The 20,225-nt window shown below is 36.3% G+C and overlaps 1 long non-coding RNA gene across 3 annotated transcripts in view; it reads right to left on the bottom strand.

Annotated features, from left to right (window-relative positions):
- LOC102160801 overlaps positions 1-20,225 on the bottom strand; it is a 973,686-nt gene that overhangs the window by 435,214 nt on the left and 518,247 nt on the right. The window lies entirely within an intron of this gene.

Below are 20,225 nucleotides of genomic sequence, written 5' to 3'. Positions count from 1 at the left end.
ATAAAACAGACTTTTCCTAGACCTACTTAAAGTGTATCAAGAGAGTGGATTTTAGCTAACCAGCCAATGTAGAATCATAGCTTGCTAAATGGGCTGTGACAGCCTCATTGTTCTGCCCTGCCCTGTTGTAAGGCTCCTCGAGGTCAAGCAGGAGAAGAGTCCTTCTCCTTTATTTCTTGGCCTCCAGGCTGAGAATGCTACCTCAAGTGCCAATTTGCGATTATTGTGATGGTGGTGTTCTGAGATACAGACTAATACCTTAGGAATTGGACAGAGATCAAACAATTCACTTCTCCCTGGGTAGCAAGCTGACATTGGATGATGATAACTTTTAGCCACTACCAATACGTTCTAAGTTATACCAATAGCAAGAGGTATAAAATTCACCAATTCATCTACTCATGCTTGAAATGTTACATTGATAGTATCTCCTGGGATAGGATGGAACAGAGTATCAATTTTGATTTACCACTATAAGTAGGTAAAATGTATTAGAGATTTAATGCTTTCTAACTTTCTCATTCAATGTTAAGAGATGCTAACCCGAAAGTATAAATATTCATACAGAAAATTGTCTACATTTAACCAGGACTAAAAGTGGTATGTAAGAGGTATATATGAAAATGTCTGCTTCTAAGGTTCCATTATCTATGATGGTGATAATAATGATTCCTTAACTTAATAAAATGGAAACATGTCAGAGTGTGCTAAAAATTACATATATATAAATATACAATTTTAAATTATATATAATTACTTACAAAATGTGAGAATATATAAAATTTTTACATAGTACTTGGAGTATGTGATTTTTTTTTTCATCTTTTTAGGGCTGCACCTGCAGCATATGAAGGCTCCCAGGATAGGGGTCGAATAGGAGCTGTAGCTCCTGGCCTAGGCCATAGCCACAGCAACACCAGATCTGAGCCACGTCTGAGACCTACGCCACAGTTCACAGCAACCCTGGATCCTCAACCCATTGAGCAAGGCCAGGGATGAAACCTGCATCCTCATGGATGCTAGTCAGATTTGTTTCCACTGAGTCACGACAGGAGCTCCTGTGATTTGTTTTTTATAGGAAGCTGAACCTGAGATTTTACTGTATTTATTTAATACTATATATTTTTAAAAACAGGATCAAGGCCAATATGTTATAGTAAGTGTGATGACAACAGTAAAATTGAATAGCAAGCAATAGCTAATCTTTACAAAAAGCCCCAATGGATTTATTATCTTGGTTGCATTTATTCAGGAAGTCAAAACAGAAAGGTTAATTAAGACATGAAAATCACATAGCTACAGAGCATTAGATGCGGGATTGGAACTCATAGACATCTATCACCAAAATTCTCTTAGTTTTTCTTAAATGCCATTGATTTTTAAACTTTTTCCAATATCCTCAGGAAGACTTGTTGAAACTTGCATTGCAGGCCTCTATCCTCAGGAGGTCTTGGTTTGGGATTTAAGAATTTGCATTTATGGGAGTTCCCATTGTGGCTCAGCAGTAATGAACCCACCTAGTATCCATGAGGACGTGGGTTTGATCCCTGGCCTTGCTCAGTAGGTCGGGGATCCGGTGTTGCCATGAACTGTAGTGTAGGTGGCAGACACAGCTTGGATCCTGTGTTGCTATGGCTGTGGTGTAGGCCTGCAGCTGTAGCTCTGATTCAACCCCTAGCCTGGGAACTTCCATATACCACGGGTGTGGCCCTAAAAAGCAAATAATAATAATAATAATAATAATAATAATAATAATTTGCATTTTCAACAAGTCCCCACATGATGTTTCTGCTGGCTCAGAAACAGGACTTTCAGAACCACTATTCTATATTATGGTGCCTCTCAGATATAAAGAGGAGAAAAGAGGAAGAAGGCTCATTTCATCACTACCTCAGAGGCAGGTGCTTGGTCATTAAATAAACAGTCTCGAGAGCCAGACTGCCTTAATTTGGGCCCTAGCTCCACCACTTACAATATGTATACCCCTCTTTTCACCCCAATAGCCTCCTAAGTAAAATGGAGATAAGAACAGTTCCAATCTCCTAGGGTAATTATAAGACCTAAAGAGTTGACATGCATAAGATACTTAGAACTGGGGCTGGTATATAGCATACACTCAACAAGTGGTAACTATTATTATCACAAGTTGTCAAACTGTTTACAACTCCCAGGTGTTAAATTTTTTAAAACATATTTTGATTTATATGTCAATTTCTGATAAAAGAAATATACAAATATATAAATAAACTGACAGAGCTGGAAGTTTCTGAATCTAAATTAAGAAGAAAATCCGGAAGTTCCCGTAGTGGCTCAGTGGTTAATGAACCTGACTAGTAACCATGAGGTTGCGAGTTCCATCCAGGCCTCACTCAGTGGGTTAAGGATCCGGCGTTGCCATGAGCTGTGGTGTAGGTTACAGACGGCTCGGATCCCATGTTGCTGTGTCTGTGGTGTAGGCTGGCAGCTGTAGCTCTGACTGGATCCCTAGCCTGGTAACCTCCTTATGCCTCGGGCATGCCCTAAAAAGACAAAAGACAAAGAAAAAAAAAAGAGGAAGAAAATCTATTGTATGATTTCTTTGTCTTGCCTTTTTTTCTTTTTCCTATTTTTTTTTTTTATTTTTTTTTTTTGCTTTTTCAAGGCCGCACTTGCAGTGTATGGTATGGAAGTGTCCAGGCTAGGGGTCAAATCAGAGCTATATCGCAGCTCACAATGATGCCAGATTCTCAACCTATGAACAAGGCCAGGGATTGAACCCACATCCTCGAGGATACTAGTCAGTTTCTTAACCCGCTGAATCACAGTGGGAACTCAAATTTGTATGATTTCTTGTGTAAGAGTGGCTAAAATTTTGAAGCTAAGTTTTATAAAGACACAGACCATATTTCAAGTAGGTGATCCTTGTATTGATCTTCCATAAATCCCAATAGCATAACTTTACAGTAAATCATAAATCAGTGAAGAGATTTCTGATGTGAGTTGGGATTATAGGTCCTAGGCACTTTGCTTTAGGATGATTTAGCTCCTATAAGATTCAAACTCAAAAAGTTTGGATGAATAGAGAGTGAGCATATCTGGTCAACTATTTTTTTATGAAATATTAGTTGTTATTTGTAATACGGACTTGTCAAAAAGTATTGGATCATAGTTGATTCATCACTGAGTCTTCTAACAATAAAGGCATTAGCTAAAATATGAGCAATATGAAAAATCATGGGTTCAAATATACCACTTTGTTTAACAAATTTAATAATCAATTAAATTTGATTCAATTTCTCTCTCACAGAGAGAAGAGTCAATTCAGTTCATGTGTGTGCGTAGCATGGACCATTTAATACCCAGTTAAATAGAAAGAGGTAAAAAGAATATGAAAGAGAGAGAGGGAGGGAAGGAGAGAGAGATAGAGGGAGTTTCCCTATGGAAAAAATATTATTAGATTTTTGAACTAAAGGAAAGCCCAGATAAAATGATGGAGAAGAATATCAGCAAAAGAAAGTAGTAAATTAATTTGGTAAAAAATATAGACAGTTTTCTTTCTGCAAACAGAAGTTCCAAGGCTTGGGGTCGAATCGCATCTGCAGCTGCTGACCTATGCCACAGCCACAGTAACGCAGGTTCATAGCCACACCTGTAGCCACACCTACACCACAACTCATGGTTAACCCAGGATCCTTAACCAACCAAGCAGGGCCAGGGAGCCAGGGATTGAACCCACATCCTCATGGATACTAGTCAGATTTGCTTCTGCTGTGCCACAACAGGAATTCCCTAGAATGTTTTTCTATTATTAACATTAAAATAAAAATAGGACTTTTTTTTTTAAGTAGCCGGTAGTGATGAAGATAGCTTTTTGTTGCTAAAGAGAAATGTTATTTTAATTGGCAAAACTTCAGAAGAGCCTTCTGCTCCAGTGACAGATCCAATTCTCATAGTTCAACTACCTACAAGAGCAAACCTACTTTCATAACATTTTTGAAAGTCTCTGATCTCTATGGAGGATCCTCCCAATAACATTTCTATAGCAATTCAGAATTTTAATTAATTTTGTCACCTGAAAAGGATTTAAAATTAATGTTAACCTAATAAATCTTTCAAAACCTATAAATAAAAACTTCAAATTCTGTGTGTAAATCCATGAAACTTCATGTAGCTTCTACTTTTATAGAATATGAGGTCTAGACATGTTCCTCTTTTGACCATCACTAAACTGTTCTCAGGAAGGGAATAATTATAAATTACAACTTGGTCCTGTGAGAAAAACTTGGGTCACTTTTACATTATAGTACTTTATTGTTTGTACTGTCTCTTATAGATGTCATATTCACCAGTATTTACAGTACCTGAAACTCTGAAATGTCCCAGGAGTAGGAATGGAAGTTCTGAGGGCATTTATTTGCTTCCTGTTGCTATCAAGGTAACCACATCCTTGATATCCATGTGTTATCATGTCACTCTCATTTTGGGTCTGGCTTTCAGAGAGCCAGCACTGGTACATGGCATCAAAGAAACACAAGAAATACAAACAAGACCAAAGACACATGAAACTTTTTCTTCTTTAAAGTTTTAAGGTTGTTTCTTTTTGCCCCAAAATAATAAACTCTCTCAAGTTAATGCTGAAATTTTTATTTTATTTTTCTCAAATCTTTTGATCCCCAGTTCAAATTTTTTATAGATAATGATTTTTAATTTTTTCTATTATACCTGACTTACAGTGTTCTGTCAATTTTCTACTATACAGCATGGTGACCCAGTTACACATACATGTATACATTCTTTTTTCTCACATTATTATGCTCCATCATAAGTTCCCAGTGCTACACAGCAGGATCTCATTGCTAATCCATTCCAAAGGCAATAGACTCTCATACTGAGTGAAGTAAGTCAGAAAGAGAAAGACAAATGCTGAAAATTTTAAATTCCTACATCAAGTTAATATAAAGATATAATAGGAAATTAAGAACTAGAATACAGCATAAGAGTCTTCTGTAGATAAGAGTATTAAATACTGTAAGAAAATTTTAAAAAAAAGTTTATACATGATTGACTGTAGAATGACACTCACATATGTACCAAAGCAAAGGAATATTGAATCAATGTGGTAACCACTCAATAAACTCTACAAATTGTTATATACAAGGTGGTTTTAACTTTAAACACACCCACCATAAAGGCCTAAATATCAGTCAGTTAAACCATCAAAACTTTGATCAACATAAAACATTTTTAAGAGAAAGGCAATTTATTTTGTGTGTTAAATGTGAAATAATCTATTAATTCTTCTTTTTTTTTTTTTTTTTTTTTTTTTTTTTGGTCTTTTTGTCTTTTAGGGACACACCAGTGACACATGGAGGTTCCCAGGCTAGGGGTCAAATCAGAGCTGAGCCACTGGCCTACGCCACAGCTACAGCAACCCTGGATCTGAGCCTCGTCTTTGACCTACACCACAGCTCACGGCAACTCCACATCCTTAACCCACTGAGCAAGGCCAGGGATCGAACCTGTGTTCTCGTGGATGCTAGTCAGGTTCGCCAACCACTGAGCCACGAAGGCAACTCCAAAGTATTAATTCTTGATCACTATTTAAAGCAAAACTTTTTCTACATTCTAGCCTTTTTTAGAGATGAAATATATTTAGGTTTAGATCAATAAAAAGAGCATATTTCAGCAATTTTAAATCATAGATATTTAGATAGTCTAGAGAAAAATTAGAGATATCTTAGAATTCTTTAATTAAATTTTAAGCAAATGATCTTTGTGCACTTCTCTGTTACACAAATTTGGTGGCATAGCATAAATTGCCACAGATAATTAAAGATAATTGATCAAGAAATACCAATATTTTTCTTGAATGTTAGTCTAGGCCTCCCTTTAGCATTTATGATTTTAATTTTTGGGTTTCAACAATAAAATTTTAAGGTTTATCTTCTCCATATAGAGATTTAAGGTCTCTATATGGAGCTCAAAATATATCAACTTTTGATTTAGAATAATCTCAGGATATAGCATGAACACTGACCTAGCTTCCATCCTTTCCTTTTCTAAGTCCCTATCTCCCTCGTAACCCATCAGCAACTGACAACTCCTTCCTACACTGTCACTTCCTACACAAATTGAGCCAAAGTTTAAACTGCTGAATATGAAGTATAGAAAGGGGCTTCAGTGTCACCCAGAAATGTTTATATTTGGACAAATGGTCAAAAAGTGAACTGCATTATAGAGGACACTTCTTAATACAACATAAATATTGTATCATTGTTTTAGCATCTAGGCCAGCTACTTCTGAGTTTAATGCTACATTTTTTCCTTAAGAAAAAAAAAAGGCTATTGAAAAGCTCATGACATAAAATTTCAAATCAAGATGTTTAATATTAGATTAAAAGTATTTTTAGAAGGAGTTCCCGTCGTGGCGCAGTGGTTAACGAATCCGACTAGGAACCATGTGGGTTCGATCCCTGCGTTTGCTCAGTGGGTTAACGATCCAGCGTTGCTGTGAGCTGTGGTGTAGGTCGCAGACGTGGCTCGGATCCCGCATTGCTGTTGCTCTGGCGTAGGCCGGTGGCTACAGCTCCAATTCGACCCCTAGCCTGGGAACCTCCATATGCCACGGGAGCAGCCCAAGAAATAGAAAAAGACAAAAAAAAAAAAAAAAAAAAAGTATTTTTAAAAAGACCTAATTGTAACCAATAGGTAAATAGGTCCTGGACCTACTGAACAGCATAAACAAGAGTGTATATTATCTCAGACTGAGTAGAAAATACTAATATGATTTGATTTTTATCATGCATATATATCTTCTGTTTTGTGGTTAGCATTAACAGCTACTATTTAGAAAGATGAAAAATGAAGTTTATGAGGTTTGATGAAAATTTTAAAAATATGAGACTGACATTAGTCATGATTTTTCAGACTATGACTAACTGGCTGAATCAGATTGACTAGAACTATGAGAATTTTTTAAAAACAAAAGCAGTATATTCTCTTTGTAAACATGTAAAAAACTTTATTCTAATATTGATGAGTGGTAAATAAAATACTATGAAAAACTGGAGATCCATTAATTGTTTTTATGCTTATATGCTTCTCACCAACTTCACATTATTCAAGTAAAAGCTCCAGTAAAAATCAGTGAAAACTTCTGTCTCTGGCCAAAACTGAGGAAAAGAGACCTGATTACTTTCCTGACTGAAACAACAACAAAAAAACTGGACAAAATGTAAAAAATTTGAAGACACTGGCATCAAGGAATGAAGGACAGTGATCCTTGATGGATAGACAAATGAGGTGCACGCAATGATCACCCCAATCTAAATCCTTGAGAGAGTTTCTAGGCAACATTACATGAGGAGAAACTCAGATGGAACCTGGAAGAATCCCTGATGTAAATCCTGGAGTTGGGAGTCTGAAGAGAACAAAATAGATAGAATTTTCAGGAATTAGTACCAAGTATGAGACAGATGCATATAGAGAAAATACCAGAGATCTCTAGAGGGTCCTCCTGGAATATTTAGCTGAGTTACAATATGGGCATGAATATGAGGAAAATACCCAAGAGTGGAGAGTTATCTTAAAAGTCTGGAAAAGACTATACTTGTGATCATTCAAGATCACAAATGTACCTAATCCTACCAGTCAGACTGGATAAATTTCATAATATTATGGGCTATCTCACAGAGCACATAGGAGGGTTTTGTGTAAGCTAATCTAGCTCTAGATTAGAAACTACTCTAGTCCCATCTAATGAAACCTAGAAGAAAAAAATATATATTGTTTCTAATACTTATCTAAGCCACATAACAAAGCACAAAATACATATAAAAATGAAAAAATATTCATCATCCAACAAGGTAAATTTTATAATCTGTACAAGACATATAACGATAAGAAAAAGAAATCAACCAATTGAAACTGATGCAGAACTGATGTTAGAAATTATTTTTTTGTCTTTTATCTTTTGTCCTTTGTCCTTTTAGGGCTGCACCCGCGGCATATGATGGTTCCCAGGCTAGAGGTCTAATCAGAGCTGTTGCTGTCGGCCTATGCCTGAACCATAGCAACACCAGGTCCGAGCCACATCTGCGATTTACACCAGGGCCCACGGCAAAGCCGGATCCTTAACCCACTGAGCAAGGCCAGGGATTGAACCTGCAACCTCATGGTTACTAGTCAGATTCATTTCCACTGTTCCATTACAGCAACTCCTAATGTTAGAAATTGTAAGCAAGGTTATTAAAATAATCATTATAACCTTATTCCATATGTTTTAAAAGTTAAGTAAAAGAAGATTGGAGTTCCCGTCGTGGCGCAGTGGTTAATGAATCCGACTAGGAACCATGAGGTTGCGGGTTCGATCCCTGCCCTTGCTCAGTGGGTTAACGATCCAGCATTGCTGTGAGCTGTGGTGTAGGTCACAGACGCGGCTCGGATCCGGCATTGCTGTGGCTCTGGCGTAGGCCGGTGGCTACAGCTCCTATTGGACCCCTAGCCTGGAAACCTCCATATGCGCGGGAGTGGCCCAAGAAATGGCAAAAAGACAAAAAGACAAAAAAAAAATAAATAAATAAAAAAAAAAATAAAGAAAGACAGAAGATATATAATACCCATATAAAACTTCCAGATATGAAATTTATAATGTCTCAAATGAAAAAATACACTGGATGAAACTACTTGCAGATTCAAAAGAAAATAAAGAATTAGTGACCTTGAAAACTGACCAAAAAAACTATCCAAAATGAAGCACACAGAAAAATAATTTAAAAATAAACACAGCTCAGTGTTTTTTAGAATATAATAATAGCTCAATGGTTCTTAGTATATGCACAGAGATCTATACTAAACAGTAGTGAGGAGTTCCTGTGATGGCACAGCAGAAATGAATCCAACTAGGAACCATGAGGTCGTGGATTCCATCCCTGGCCTCACTCAGTGGTTTAAGGATCTGGCATTGCCGTGAATTGTGGTGTAGGCCACAGACATGGCTTGGATCCTGTGTTGCTGTGGCTATAGTGTAGGGCAGCAGCTGTACCTCTGATTCGATCCCCAGCCTGGGAACCTCTATATGCCACAGGTGCGGCCCTAAAAAACAAACAAACAAAACAAAACAAAACAAAACAAAAAAGTGGTGAATTATAAATTTTATTGAATTCTTTGACATGTGAATATAATTGGATAGAGCTGTTTAAAAAATATGAGTTGTGAGTAAGTTCAAGGGACCTATTATATATGTATGGCATCCCCAAAAGAGAGAAGGAGGAGGAAGACAGAAAAAAATTATAATAATGAACAAAATTTTTCCAAATTTTATAAAAAGATTAAACACAGAGATCCTAGAAACTCCACAAATTGTAAGTACAAGAATAAAATGAAAATAAGCCATATTATAACCAAATTTCTCAAAATGAGCAATAAGAGAAAATCTTAGAAGCAGCCACTGTTAAAGAAACATGTTATGTTGAGACAGAGGGAGAAACAGCAGATTTCTCCTAAAAACAATGTAAGCAAGAAGGCAGTAGACCAACACTTTTAGAATATTGAGAGAAAATATTTGTTTAGAATCAGGTAGAATTAGTCTTTCAATTTCATTCCTCCATTTCAAGTTGTTTTACTCAAGGGTATTTTCATTTTCATAAGTATTTTAGAATTAGCTTGTCAATTTCTACAAAGATGCCTGTTGGGATTTTGATTGGGATTGTATCGACTCTCTATGTCAGCTAGTAGAAAATTAATATCTTATTAATATTGTTTCTAGACCCATGATCTTCTATGAGCTGCAATTAATAATGATGTATCAGCATTGGTTCATCAGTTGTAACAAATGTACCACATTTTATTGGTAGTGGCAGAGGTTGTGGTCAGGGTAGGGGAAGAGGAGAGGAATAGGTGGTAAACTCTCTGTATTTTCCATTCAACTTTGCTATGAATATAAAACTACTCTAAAAAATAAAGTGTATAATATTTTTTAAAAGAATGATCTTAAATCAATAACCAAACCTTCCATATTTAGGAACTAGAAAAAAAAATTAAAACCAATTGTTTGCAGAGGGAAAGAAATAATGAAAATCGAGTAGAAATAAATTTAACAGAGAAGAGAAAAAATAAAATAACCCAAAAATTGGTTCTTTGAAAAGACCAATAAAATAGGCATACTTTTAGCTAGATTGATCAAGAAAAAAGAAAAGAAGATTCAATGACTAAAATCAGGAATTACAGAGAACATCACTGCAGATCTTAAGAAATACAAGAGATTAGAAAGGAATACTATGAAAAATACCTGTCAACAAACTGAATAACTTATAAAATGGTGGGAAAAGAATCACTCCAGAAATTACTGAAAGGCATAAATTACTGAAATTCACTCGAGAAGAAAATTGAAAATTTAAATAAGTCTATACCAAGAAAAGACAGAATTAGTCTTTTCACACTGATGTCAGTTCAAGATTAAGGCACAGGAAAATCCCGAACTCACCTCTTCCCTCAGACACTAAATTTTTCATATATATATAAATTACTTATAAATTACTTCATATTCTTATAAATTACTTCTTAAACCCTAAAAACTGGCAGAACAACAGCTTCACAACTGGCAAAAGAGAGGAAAACCACTTCAAAGGGGGGTAGGAAAGGCTAAGACACAAACTCCCCATAAACTCTATCCCACGATTGGGAGAGAATTCAAAACTCAGATCTTCTCACTGAGAAGGAAGTGTTTCTATCTCAAATCAGGTACCCTAACTTTTGAGAAAAGCAACTGAGAGATAAGGGCCCAAAATACCTGGCTTTTATGACCAATGCAACTCATAGCCCATGGGGCAAACTGGGAAGAATGTTCCTTAAAGGGTCCATATACAAACTCACCCACCCCAGAACCCAGTTCTTTTGTGAAAGATGCCCAGACTTTATGTGAAAGATGCCCAGACTTTATGTGAAAGATATTCCTAATTTTAAGTCAAATACCTAAGAGGCAAGACACTGCTGGGATATTCTCAGAGACAGAGGCTGGCAGGTAATATCTTCATGTTTTCTCAATGACTTAAGACCTTGCTAAAGACAGCAGACACATTTTTTTTCTTTTCCTTTTCTGTTTATTTTCCTTTCCCATGGGTACCATATCTGTGCTCTAGCTGGTAGGTGCCATCTTCTGTACTCCATCTCTGCTTTGCTAAAGCCAGCACATGACATCATTTTTCCACTTTTTATTTTCCATTTCCTTCTTCCCTTTTCCTTTTTTCTTTGCTCTTTTCCATTTTTCATTTACTTTTTTCACCAAGTGCCATCACTGCATTCCCCCTCTGCTTCAGCCTAGCCAGTGGGCAGCATATTTGTACTCTCTCTCTCTGCCACGTTAAAGAAAATGAATACCTCCCAGAGGGGAGCTTCTGCATATGTCTAGTGTATCAGTTTTTTATGACTGCCACTCAGGGGATGCCCCTTGATTGCCTGGCTCTGGAGTATAGGAAGACATGTATTCCTGGGCCCCATGGCACTGTAACAATTGGAGGGAGAGAATTCTTGACTGACTACTACTCCCAGGGCTCTGCATAGATAACCAACTAAAACATACACAAGTCTTTCGAAGGAAGAAGCCTATGTGCTTGTCCAGGAGCTTTGACGTTTTAAAGGCAGGCTTCTTTTTGACACACTTTCAGAGACTATGGATAGCCTCTTAGATAACAGAGGTTGGTGAATTCAATCTTTTTATGCTCTCTATGCCTCACTCCACCTCACTAGAATCTTACAAAAAGTAGTTTATATCCTCCTATGCTGTTCTATAAGCCCCAATGTAACTACCAAAAAAAAAAAAAAAAAAACTACTACATATGCAAAAAACAATGAGAAAGGAAGTCAATCATACCACTAAAGTAAGTCATCAACCCTCAAAGGAAGACAGCCAAAAAAACAAAACAAAACAAAAAACAAAAAAAGAACAAAAAATAAGAAAACAACACACCTATCAATAATTACTTTATATGTAAATGGACCAAATTCTTCAATTAAAAGATATAAAGTGGTTGAATTGATAAAAAGAAAATCCTACAAGCAACATTTGTAAACATTATCCACCCAATATAGGAACACCTAAATGTATAAAGAAAACATTAACAGATCTAAAGGCAGAAATAGACAGCAATGTAATAATAGCAAGGGACTTTACTATCCCATTATATCAATGGACAGATCATCCAGACAGAAAATCAATAAAAAACATCAGCTTTAAACAATATGTTAGACCAGATAGATGTAGACAGATATATAGAAAACATTGCATCCAAAACAAATAATCTTCTCAACTGCATATGTAACATTCTCTAAGACTGATTATATGTTTCAATCTTAACTGAAGTCATATCAAGCATCTTTTCCAACCACAATGGTATGAAACTAGAAATCAATTACAAGAAAACTAAAAAGGTCACAAATATGTGAAGACTAAATAACATGCTCCTCGACAACCAATGAGTCAACAGAGAAATCAAAGCAAGATAAAAACATACCTCAGGAGTTCCCGTCATGGCGCAGTGGTTAATGAATCTGACTAGGAACCATGAGGTTGCGGGTTCGATCCCTGCCCTTGCTCAGTGGGTTGATGATCCAGCATTGCCATGAGCTGTGGTGTAGGTCGCAGATGCGGCTCGGATCCCGCATTGCTGTGGCTCTGGTATAGGCTGGCAGCTACAGCTCAGATTCGACCCCTAGCCTGGCAACCTCCATATGCACGGGAGTGGCCCAAGAAATGGCAAAAAAACAAAAACAAACAAACAAACAAACATACCTGGAGAAAAATAAAAACGAAAATACAACATACAAAACTTGTGATACAGCAAAAGCAGGTCTAAGGTGGAAGCTCACAGTGATACATGTCTACCTCAAGAAACAAATAAGCAATTTTACACCTGAAAGAACTAGAAAAAGAACAGACAAAGCACAAATTAGTAGAAGGAAGGAAATAACAAAGATCAAAGCAGAAGTAAATGAAACAGAGTCTAAAAAGACAATATAAATACAATGAAACCAAATCTTGATCTTTTGAAAAGATAAACAAAATTGACAAACTTTAATTAGACTCACCAAGAGAAAAAGATCAAGGGTTCAAGCAAATAAAATTGTAAATGAAAGAGGATGTATTATAACTGACACCACAGAAATATAAAGAATCAGGATAAAATACTATGCACAATTATGTACCAATAAATTGAAAAACCTTGAAGAAATGAATGAATTCCTAGAAACAAACAACAATCCATGTTAAATCATGAAAAAATGAAAATCTTAACAGATTGATTACTAGTAATAAGTTTAAATCAGTAATCAAAAACTCTTTACAAACCAAATTCGAAGACTAGACAGCTCTACTCGTGAACTCTACTGAACATTCAGAGAATTAGTATTAATCCTTCTCGCATTTTTCCATAATACAGAAAAGAACTGAACATCTTCAAACTCATTTCACAAAGCCAGAATTACCCTGATATGAACCCAGTCAAGGATATAAGAAAATTACAGACCAATATCCTTGATAAATAAAGATCCAAAATTCTTAACAAAATATTAGCAAATCCATTTCAACAATATGTTAAAAAGAATGACTCAAAGAAAACTAATAACTGTTATAACTTTTTAATAAGGAAACAAAACAAAAATCCTTACCAAACCAAATCCAGAAATATTTAAAATTAATTATACACCATGAACAAGTCCCAAGAATGCCAGGTTGATTTAATATCCTCAAATAAATCAATGTAACACAATAGTAACAGAAAAATATGATCATCTCAATAGACAAAAGTCAAAACTTCTTCAAGACAAAAACAACCCTCAAATTAAAAATAAACTTTCTCTGCTTGATAAACTTTCTCTTTGTCATCTACCAAAACCGAATGGCTAAACATCATACTTAGCACTAAAAGATTGATTTTTTTAAGGAATAATTTAAAGATCTTTTACCAATTAATGTACACTGCTCAAATTTGGAATCTTTTCCAGTGCTTTTATACTTAAAATATATTATAATATTAAATATTCATCAAAGACATAATTCCACTGGCTGCATAATATTCTATTAAATTAATGCACTATAATGTATTTAAATAAGCCCAAAGCAATCACGAGGAACAAAAACCAAGCAGGAGGCATAACTCTACCAGACTTCAGGCAATATTACAAAGCCACAGTCATCAAGTCAGTGTCGTGCTGGTACCAAAACAGACAGACAGCCCAATGGAACAGAAGAGAGAACCCAGAAATAAACCCAGACACCTATGGTCATTTAATCTTTGACAAAGGAGGCAAGAACATAATATGGGAAAAAGACAGTCTTTTCAGCGAGCATTGCTGGGAAACCTGGACAGCCACATGCAAATCAATGAAACTAGAACACACCCTCACACCATGCACAAAAATGCACTCGAAATGGATGAAAGACCTAAATATAAGACAAGACACCATCAAACTCCTGGAAGAGAACCTAGGCAAAACACTCTCTGACATCAACCTCATGAATATTTTCGCAGGTCAGTCTCCCAAAGCAGCAGAAATAAAAGCAAAAACACCCAGTGGGACCTAATCAAACTGACAAGCTTTGGCAGAGCAAAGGAAACCAAAAAGAAACCAAAACGACCACTTACAGAAGGGGAGAAAATAGTTTCAAATGATGCAACTGGCAAGGGCTTAATCTCTATAATATTCAAACAACTTACTTATATGACTCAACAACAGAAAAGCCACCAGCCCCATGGAAAAATGAGCAAAAGACCTGAATAGACATTTCTCCAAAGAAGATATACAGATGGCCAACAAGCACATGAAACAATGCTTCACATCTCTGATTATTAGAGAAATGCAAATCAAAACTACCATAAGATACGACCTCACACCAGTCAGAATGGCCATCATTCATAAGTCCACAAAGAACAAATGCTGGAGGGGTGTGGAGAAAAGGGAACCCTCCTGCACTGTTGGTGGGAAGGTAAGCTGGTACAACCACTATGGAGAACAATATGGAGGTACCTTAGAAATCTATACATAGAACTACCATATGACCCAGCAATTCCACTCTTGGGCATATATCCGGACAAAACTTTCCTTGAAAAAGACACATGCACCCTCATATTCACTGCAGCACTATTCCCAATAGCCAAGATATGGAATCAATGCAAATGTCCACTGACAGATGGTTGGATCAGGAAGATGTGGTATATATACACAATGGAATACTACTCGGCCACAAAAAAGAGCAAAATAATGCCATTTGCAGCACCATGGATGGAACTAGAGACTCTCACACTGAGTGAAGTAAGTCAGAAAGAGAAAGACAAATACCATATGATATCCCTTATATCTGGAATCTAATATATGGCACAAATGAACCTTTCCACAGAAAAGAAACTCATGGACTTAGAGAATAGACTTGTGGTTGCCAAGGGGGAGGGGGAGGGAGTGGGATGGATTGGGAGCTTGGGGTTAATAAATGCAAACTATTGTTTTTGGAATGGATTAGCAATGAGATCCTGCTGTATAGCACTGGGAACTATGTCTAATCACTTTTGATGGAGCATGATAATGTGAGAAAAAGGAATGTATACATCTATGTGTGACTGGGTCACCTTGCTGTAAAGCAGGAAATGGACAGAACACTGTAAACCAGCTATACTAGAAAAAAAATTTAAATCATTATAAAAAAATAATTGCTACAGTTGGATTTTTTGTATCCTCTTTAAAATTTAAAATATTTTCTTTCTTTTTTTTTTTTTTTTCCCACTGTACAGCAAGGGGGTCAGTTTATCCTTTCATGTATACATTACAATTACATTTTTCCCCCACCCTTTCTTCTGTTGCAACATGAGTATCTAGACAAAGTTCTCAATGCTATTCAGCAGGATCTCCTTATAAATCTATTCTAAGTTGTGTCTGATAACCCCAAGCTCCCGATCCCTCCCACTCCCTCCCCCTCCCATCAGGCAGCCACAAGTCTTTTCTCCAAGTCCATGATTTTCTTTTCTGAGGAGATGTTCATTTGTGCTGGATATTAGATTCCAGTTATAAGTGATATCATATGGTATTTGTCTTTGTCTTTCTGGCTCATTTCACTCAGGATGAGATTCTCTAGTTCCATCCATGTTGCTGCAAGTGGCATTATGTCATCCTTTTTTATGGCTGAGTAGTATTCCATTGTGTATATATACCACCTCTTCCGAATCCAATAATCTGTCGATGCACATTTGGGTTGTTTCCATGTCCTGGCTATTGTGAATAGTGCTGCAATGAACATGCGGGTGCATGTGTCTCTTTTACATAGAGTTTTGTCCAGATAGATGCCCAAGAGTGGGATTGCGGGGTCATATGGAAGTTCTATGTATAGATTTCTAAGGTATCTCCACACTGTTCTCCATAGTGGCTGTACCAGTTTACATTCCCACCAACAGTGCAGGAGGGTTCCCTTTTCTCCACAGCCCCTCCAGCACTTGTTATTTGTGGATTTATTAATGATGGCCATTCTGACTGGTGTGAGGTGGTATCTCATGGTAGTTTTGATTTGCATTTCTCTTATAATCAGCGATGTTGAGCATTTTTTTATGTGTTTGCTGTCCATCTGTATATCTTCTTTGGAGAAATGTCTATTCAGGTCTCTTGCCCATTTTTCCATTGATTGATTGGCTTTTTTGCTGTTGGGTTGTATAAGTTGTTTATATATTCTAGAGATTAAGCCCTTGTCGGTTGCATCATTTGAAACTACAATCAAAGCCATTTATGATAAACCCACAGCAAATATAATACTCAATGGGGAAAAACTGAAAGCCTTCTCACTCAAATCTGGAACAAGACAGGGATGCCCACTCTCACCACTGCTCTCCAATTGCTGTGGCTAGTACTGGAAGTCCTAGCCACAGCAATTGGACCAACAAAAGAAATAAAAGGCATCCATATAGGAAGAGAAGAGATCAAACTGTCACTGTATGCAGATGACATGATACTATACTATACTATACTAAGGACTCAACCCCAAAACTCCTTGAACTGATTAATAAATTCAGCAAAGTAGCAGGATATAAGATTAACATTCAGAAGTCAGTTGCATTTCTGTATACCAGCAATGAAATATTAGAAAAGGAATAGAAAAATATGATACCTTTTAAAATTGCACCTCACAAAATCAAATACCTCGGAATACACCTGACCAAGGAGGTAAAGGACCTATACGCTGAGAACTATAAAACTTTAATCAAACTTTCATCAAAGAAATCAAAGAAGATGTAAAGAAATGGAAAGATATTCCATGTTCCTAGATTGGGAAAATCAATATTGTAAAAATGGCCATACTACCCAAAGCAATCTACAGATTCAATGCAATCCCTATCAAATTACCCATGACATTTTTCACAGAACTAGAACAAACAATCCAAACATTTATATGGAACAGCAAAAGACCCAGAATCGCCAAAGCAATCCTGAGAAACAAAAACCAAGCAGGAGGCATAATGCTCCCAGACTTCAAGAAATACTACAAAGCCACAGTCATCAAAACAGTGTGGTCCTGGTATCAAAACAGACAGACAGACCAATGGAACAGAGTAGAGAATCCGGAAATAAACCCTGACACCTATGGTCAATTTATCTTTGACAAGGGAGGCAAGAACATAAAATGGGAAAAAGAAAGTCTATTCAGCAAGCATTGCTGGGAAACCTGGACAGCTGCATGCAAAGCAATGAAACTAGAACACACCCTCACACCATGCACAAAAGTAAACTCAAAATGGCTGAAAGACTTAAATATACGACAGGACACCATCAAACTCCTAGAAGAGAACATAGGCAAAACACTCTCTGACATCAACATCATGAATATTTTCTCAGGTCAGTCTCCCAAAGCAATAGAAATAAGAGCACAAATAAACCCATGGGACCTCATCAAACTGAAAAGCATTTGCACAGCAAAGGAAACCCAAAAGAAAACAAAAAGACAACTTACAGAATAAAATATTTTCTAAGGCATTATTATTATTATTATTTTTCTTTTCTGGAGCTGCATCCACAGCATACGGAGGTTCCCAGGCTAGGGGTCTAATCAGAGCTGTAGCCAAGGGCCTAAGCCACAGCCACAGCAACACCAGATCAGAGCTGCCTACGCGAACTACACCACAGCTCACGGCAACACCAGATCCTTAACCCACTGAGCAAGGCCAGGGATCGAACCTGAAACCTCATGGTTCCTAGTTGGATTAGTTAACCACTGAGCCACGACAGGAATTCCTAAGACATTATTTATCAAAGTCTATATTTCTATTATTTTCATAATTTAATGATAGCTCAATTGTGAATAAAAATTGCACCTCATAACAAAACATTTGGCCGTTTCTTTCTTTCTCCCTTCCTCCCTCCCTCCCTCCCTCCCTCCCTCTCTCTCTTTCTTTCTTTCTTTCTTTCTTTCTTTCTTTCTTTCTTTCTTTCTTTCTCTTTCTCTCTTTTTAGGGCTGCACCCCAAGGCATACGGAGGCTCCCATCGGAGCTGTAGTTGCCACCCTACGCCAGGGCCACAGCAACCGAGATGTGTTTGTGACCTGTACCACAGCTCATGGGAATGCTGGATCCTTATCCCACTGAGCGAGGCCAGGGATTGAACCTGTGTCCTCATGGATGCCAGTCAGGTTCGTTAATCGCTGAGCCATGATGGCAACTCCTTTTTGTTTGTTTATTTATTTATGGTCCTTTAAATAAAGTAGATTTTGCTCTAAAGTCACCTACCATGTCATGTTGTAGACAAGAAATATGAGACCTAAGTACATGAGCATTATCTATTTTACCCAAATGCTAATCACTCAGTTAAAAAAATGTGGTAATTACATTTTTCAAGGTATATCTAGAATATGCATCTTTTTACCTATTTTGTATGTAATACAGAGAATCCTTATGCTGTGAATAATTAATTATTGTTTTTTACTATAAAAAGTTCTCTTCAGCTATGCCTTTGATTACTAGTTCTGTTCGTTTGCTTTACAGTACTTCCTATAATTGCTCCTTTTACTTCCTACTTACTCAAATACAACTTTCATCTTTAATTCTTTGTCATTTTTGTTTTGACTGCCAAAGAGCTTCTCAAGTGCATCTTACATTCCATGGATAAGTTATTTTTCTATTAGACCTGGGTGGTTCATTTGTTTTGCTTTATATGCTTATAATATCACTTAATTACTTCTGGTATAAAGATAGACCCAGAATAGGTTTCTAAAATGACAGGCACTGTGAATTGTTCTTGATCTCATTTTGCAGACGAAGGTCAAATTGAGAGTTTGATGGAAGCAGATACTGGTCCAAAAATTAGCAAACAAATAAAAGCAAATAACATTGCTTTATAGGCAAAGAGGTACAGACTTATAAGAAGAACATGTAGCGATGTGGATTTAACATAACTACACATTACAACATAAAGCAGTATTTTACAAATAAGAATGATGAATCTTAGAATGAATCTTAGAATCACGTAAACTGCAGTTCACCTACCATACTCATTCCTATATAACTACATCCAAATATTGATGGTAATAATAATGAATAGAAGGAAGAATATATATATATAATATATATATACACCAAATATTACTTGCAGAACGTTGTGATAGGCATTTTACCTCCTTTTTTTAAGTTTTTGTTATAAAGAACAAGAACTAAAAGCTGAAAATAGAAATATAAAGTTTTATGGGTTTTATTATTTTGTTGACACTTAAGCACTGACTACATTTTTATCTCATGGAATTCTAATAAATATTTTCCAATTTTCTGAATTATATATAAATTCCAGTTCCTAGTCAGGGAATAATTTGGCCAGAAGTTTAATATGTATATGAATATATAAGTATAAAAATATGTATACTTAAAGATCCTATATATTTTCATTACATACCTTACAATCAGATTATTTAAAGATTTTTAAGTAAAATAAGTTTAAACTAATTTGAATATTTCCTAAACAGTCACATTGTATACATTTCTATCTAAATAATAGTGACAAATAATTGAGTCCTAGTATTTTCCTGCCAGAAATGGGAACTTTCCAACAGAACAAGAGGAATTCTCAGTAGAAATACCTCTCAGGACAAAGATCTCCAGGTCAAAGTAGTCATTTAATTTGAATTTTCAACACAATATTAAAGGGTTGTTTCTCTTCAGCTGCCACCTATATGTCATTGATCAGGAACCTTTTTTATTTTTGTGTTCCAGATGTTAAAAAATGTTGCTTT

The sequence above is a fragment of the Sus scrofa genome, chromosome 1, assembly GCF_000003025.6.
Source record: "Sus scrofa isolate TJ Tabasco breed Duroc chromosome 1, Sscrofa11.1, whole genome shotgun sequence".
NCBI lineage: Eukaryota > Metazoa > Chordata > Mammalia > Artiodactyla > Suidae > Sus > Sus scrofa.
This window is presented reverse-complemented; position numbering and strand designations above follow the sequence as displayed.